Below are 6,149 nucleotides of genomic sequence, written 5' to 3'. Positions count from 1 at the left end.
ACAGTCACGATCAATGCAGTAATATCTCCTGATTCCGTGAAGTTTTTACTTCTCTTGCTTTCGTGAGACAGACCACCATCATCGTGTGTGATGACGACAATTGCCCTTCGAGGTCGTCTTGTCAATATTAATTTTAACCTTCCAAGACGTTAATCCTGACCCGTCGCCGAAATCTGCATCGTAACAAAAATTAAATTTCACGGTTGATATTTAAACCGACTCGATTCAATATTTGTACGTTTTAGCGATTTAAAAAGAATTCTCAGATGGTATCATTTTTGCTTCATTCTCGAATAAAGAAGCTAAATAATAAAGCGAAACTATTGAATCGGATTTAAATCTAAATTATACTTCAACGAAAGCTTACGTATGTGAAATTTTAATTCAACTCTTTGTTAATTCCTTTAAATATTATTCAATGCCAACAAAAGTATCCTGAAACCCCGGTATAAAGAACAATGACGTAAAATATTCAGGTTTGTTTTCTCTTTTGTATAATTTCTTTATCCGAGACTTTTTTTTGTGTCTAAATAACATCTTTTCTTTGCTTAAAATTAACCTTACTTTCAGCATTATTTGTATTTCAAGTTGCTCTCTATTTCTTTGGCGATAACTACGTATTTCATTGCCTTAATGTCGGTTAAATCTAAGTTCATTATACGAGACATTTGTTCTGTGTCTAAATAAACACACATTTCCTTTGCTTATAAATATCTTTACTTTCAACATTATTTGTAATTCAAATTTCTCTCTATTTCTTTAGCGATACCTACGTATTTCAGTGCCTTAATATCCGTTAAATCTAAGTTCATTACAAGAGAATTTTATTCTGTGTCTAAATAAACGCACATTTCCTTTGCTTATAAATTAGCCTTACTTTCAACATTACTTGTAATTCAAGTTTCTCTCAATTTCTTTGACGATACTACGTATTTCACTACCTTTATTTCCGCTAAATCGTATTCCAGCTTCTATATCCTTTCCGTTGCATACTCTCTATTGTATCCTTTTCCCTTTTTGACTCAGACATCACCCCCCTCCCCCTTCTCCCCTCCCCTCCCCTCCTTCCCCCCTCGAAAGGGGTCAAATAACTTCTGAATTCAATCTACCTCCCGCCGGAGGATTTTCTTTATCAAGGACATCCCGCCGGAGGCTCGTCGTCGCGATGGGAAGTTCCTTGTTCAAGGGCCTATTCCTTCCTGTTCAATATCCTATGGGTCAGGAAGGATGCATCGTGACTTTGTTCATGTTGTAGGATATCAAGAGTATGATTGGAGTTAAAACAATCTCATTTTCATTTAAAGTTTCATTCTTTAGATTACTAAAGTCTAAGCTTTCAATGGACACGGAGACTCAACAAAAAAATTATTCTCAATAATATAATTTTGGTTTTCATAAAAATTAACATATCTGCCTCCCTCATAATCAGTCCACGTCTAAAATAAAAAAAAAAAAAAAAAGTATTTAAGAATTAGGTATAAATACCCGAAAAAAATTCCATGAAATATGCCCTGTCTGTAAGGTTTCTCGCGATTAGAAATGAATTTCTCGATATAATGTGGTTCGGATCACACAATAAGATGTAGGTCCCGTTACTAGGTAACCAAGGTGTTTCTAGCCACGTAAAAAAATATGCAATCCTTCGGGCCATCCCTAGGAGAGCTTTTAAGGATTCTATATCATTTTCTATATCAAGCAATTCAAGATGTGACAATCGTCCAGTACTTACTATTCTCATCACGTCTATTCGACTTGTAATAAGATTACTCATGAGTAGATAACGCAGGGGGGGGGGGGGGGGGGTGGGGCGGGGGGGGGGGGGGGGGATGGGGGATTAGTGGCAGCTAATCAATAAATAGTCCTTTAAAAAGGAAAGTGGTAAACTTGAAATGTTTTATTCTAGTCAAATGTTCTCACCATTCCTGAATTTACTGGATCATAATCAATCGACTTATTTTTTTAAAAATCGTGAATCCCTTCCTGGAAACTGGAATCCAGGCCTCAATTATCAATGAAATCACCTTCCATTAACTCTTCTCCAATTCCCCAACGTTGTTTTCCAGTTTCATTCCAGTCAAGTGTTCTCACCATTCCTGAATTTACTGGATCATAATCAGTCGACTTATTTTTTAAAAAATCATGAATTCCCTCCTGGAAACTGAAATCCAGCCCTCAATTATCAATGAAATCACCTTCCATTAACTCTTCTCCAGTTTCCCAACTTTGTTTTCCTGTGACCTGCTTTTTCCTGACACGTAATTCATTAGGAATTTCTGCTGCAGGTCGGTCTTGTCCTTTGGGAAGGGCCAAGCGCAGGATGAGTTTTAATTGAACCACTTTGTCAAAGGACTTCGAGGCGAGAACCCAACCATGAGGAAGGATTCTCTATCTCCTGGCAAAGGATGTCCAATAATGCTGAAGAATTCTCTGTTACCTGACAAAGGATGGCCAACCACGAGGAATGATTCTCTGTTCCCTGACAAAGGATGAGGAAGGATTCTTTGTTCCCTGACAAAGGATGGCCATTAAGGAGGAAGGATTCTCTGTTCCCTGACAAAGGATGGCCAACAATGCTGAAGAATTCTCTGTTCCCTGACAAAGGAAGAGGAAGGATTCTTTGTTCCCTGACAAAGGATGGCCAACAATCTTGAAGGATTCTCTGCTCCCTGACAAAGGATGGACAACATTGAGGAAGGATTCTCTGTTCCCATAACAAAGGATGGCTAGCAATGTTGAAGGATTCTCTGTTCCCTGACAAAGGATGGCAAACAATGAGTAATGATTCTCTGTTCCCTGACAAAGGATGGCCAGCAATGAGGAATGATTCTCGTTTCCCTGACATAGAATGGCCAGCAATGAGGAATGATTCTCTTTCCACCGACAAAGGATGGTGATGATGTAGAGACGAGACGAGACACACACACAAACACACACACACACACACACACACACACACACACATACAAAATGATTCTCGGAATATGACTTCCAAATGTCATCTGAGTAATAATTGTCCTCGCTCCATTTTGCGCGCTTTCGCCTTTCAACTTGTCATATTTATTCGTTAAGTCTGTCTGTCTGTCTGTCTGCCTGCCCCTCGCTCCTCCTATATGGAAACAGGAAATAGGAAATAGACGACAAAGACTTTTATTGAAGTTCTCATTACGAAATGTGAGTCAGGCAGCGACGCTGTGGATAATACGCAACATTTCACAGCAACATTTAACACGTTGAATGACCTTGACATATATCCTGCACGTAGGTGGGAAAATGAGTCCTAGAGAGAGAGAGAGAGAGAGAGAGAGAGAGAGAGAAGAAGTAGTAAGACGTGAAAGATGAGAAGAGCCACAGAGGTAATAAAATTACGCTGGGCTTTACTTCGATCCATTTCTCTGACTGAATAGGAATGTGTCGTTCATTGTGTTTAACTTGATGAAGAAATAAAAATGCAAATCATGTTACCTAGCTAATTACTATTTAGAGTTAATAAAATACCCAATTTTCCAGACATTAATCGGGTCATCAACAACCGTAACTTTTATTTGCAAAGTTGCCTAAAACAAAAAGTCAATTTCATTGGTATTCGTCTGATAAAATCGAACGATAGAAAAGTTCTATTCATTGTGAGAACTCGAATGAGTCCAAGCGATAATATTTTCAAGAGGCAATAAAGGAATCGAGACGAACGGTAATAGCTGCGCGCCACCAGAGATTTCAGATAACTAAAGAAGGGAGAGTTGAAGCAATCTAATATAAGGCATTTCAAGTTCCTCCTTCTCTGCTCGATTTTCTTTTTAACTTACGTTACATCTGCGCCACTAGAGAAGACGGTGTAATGTTCACGTATTATACATCATCCATATCTAATGCTCCGCTACATCGTGGAATACACTTCAATACACTTTGAGGAATACACAGGCAAATTTGAACTAGAAGTCGATATAAACCTAACTTCGCCAAAGTGACGTGATATACTTTAATTCACTTTGAGGAATACACAGCTACATTTTTACTAGAATTCGATATAAACCTAACCTCACCGTAGTGACGTAATACTCTTCCATACACTTTCAGGAATATACAGTTAAATTCGAGCTAGAAGTCGATATTTACTTAAAAACATCATTCTCTCTATCAGCATCATATGTTTTAGAAAATAAAATTCCCTTTTTTTTCAACATTCACATTGAAATGACGTAATGCCATTGTTATATATATATATATATATATACAGGGTGCCCATAAACTCCCAGTACTATTTCAAGTATTTATTGCCCGAGTGGTACTGGGACTTTATGGACACCATATATATATATATATATATATATATATATATATATATATATATATATATATATATATATATATATATATATATATATATATATATATATATATAACACACACAAACAGCCCTCAAGAATATGTTGCAATCCATATATCAAGAGGAAGAATAATGGTGGCCACGCATTTTTAGGAAGATAACGATACGTAGAAGTTTACTGGGGTAATTTTTAGCTCTGAAAGACGTGCAATTTCTTGGAGAGAGAGAGAGAGAGAGAGAGAGAGAGAGAGAGAGAGAGAGAGAGAAGAATACTTCTAGTCATATGAACAGAACTCTATCTACAACACGGCTTACGTCATCTTATGCTTTAGTCAATATCGGCGAAACATTAGTAAACTTTTATGACATTTAACTGCTCTTAAAAAATACGAAATTCTTTCCAAACCAACTACAGTAAAAAAAAAAAAGGGGGGGGTGGGGGGTAGTAACGTTAACATTAACGATTTATCAAGGTCTGATGCTATATATAATTCATTTTAACACAGCAAGGTTGGGGAACCTTTCTTTTATTTGTGAAGAAATTCTACAAAATATGATTTCTTGATTATACCAAGACCTTGTCAAAAATTAGATTGATTTTGAATAACAAAATTTTTTGACGTTAAGGAAGATATATGACCTATATTTAGTTTCTGATGAAATATTATAAACTGCAATTGAAAATTTAAAATTCTATATACGTATTCAGCATTATGTCAACAAAAAGATTAACATGACCTGCGCATACATTAAACCATAGGTTATTAATTGAAAATAGATAAAGTTGCTTACAATAACGAGAAGAATTCCTAAGGCAAAAGCAGCAATAATTGTAACAATAAGAAAGCAATGCTAAATTATTGACAAGAGACTCGCTTATCTAATACTTTATTATAATTCTCAGTTTTCTGACAAGAGAATTATTCATTGTGCCGGCTTTGTCTGTCCGTCAGCCCTCGGATCCCAAAATCTACCGAGGTTAGAGGGCTGGAAATTAGTATGTATATCATCCACCCTCCAATCATCAAACATACCAATTTGTAGCCCTCTAGCCTCAGTGGATTTTTGACCTTGAATAAAAAAAAATCTACTGAGGCTAGAGGGTTGCCATTTGGTATGTTTGATGATTGAAGGGTGGATGTTTAACATACCAATTTGCAGCCCTCTAGCCTCAGTAATTTTTAAGATCTGACGGCGGACAGAAAAAGTGGCGGACGGACAGACCAAAGCCGAAAGACAGAATATTACACTGAATCCAGTACAGCGTATTCAGTCACGCCAGAAACGACGACCCCGAAGGTTTCAGGGCCAGAAAAAGTTTCCGAGGAAAGGTCGAAGAAACTTCAGAGAGAAAGATTGATGAGAAAGTTTGGAGTCGTTCCTGGGAAAGCGTTTTGCTTTGCTCCTCGAAAAGGGAGGCCATCGCTCATGGTCCTTCGCGGGACAACTTGCTATTTTGGGAGAGACAGGAAAGAACTTCTTTTAAAAAAAATGTATTAGTAATACTACTGCTGCCTCTGACATATATAATAATAATAATAATAATAATAATAATAATAATAATAATAATAATAATAATAATAATACTGTTGTTCCTGCACACGTTGAAGCCTCTAATAATAATAATAATAATAAATAATAATAATAATAATATTAATAGTAATAATATAGATTGGAAGAAACCCTCTTTTTAACACGTTTATTAAGAGTAATTGCTGCCTCAGCTGCATTCATTTTATATAGGTTCTTCTCTATTTTCCTAATTATTGTTTTTTTATTGTTTAAGCAACAATGAGAAAACAATATCAAGAACAAGAACATTGAA

Source organism: Macrobrachium nipponense, chromosome 6 (genome assembly GCF_015104395.2).
Source record: "Macrobrachium nipponense isolate FS-2020 chromosome 6, ASM1510439v2, whole genome shotgun sequence".
Classification (NCBI taxonomy): Eukaryota; Metazoa; Arthropoda; class Malacostraca; order Decapoda; family Palaemonidae; genus Macrobrachium; species Macrobrachium nipponense.
Note: the sequence above shows the minus strand (reverse complement) of the source record.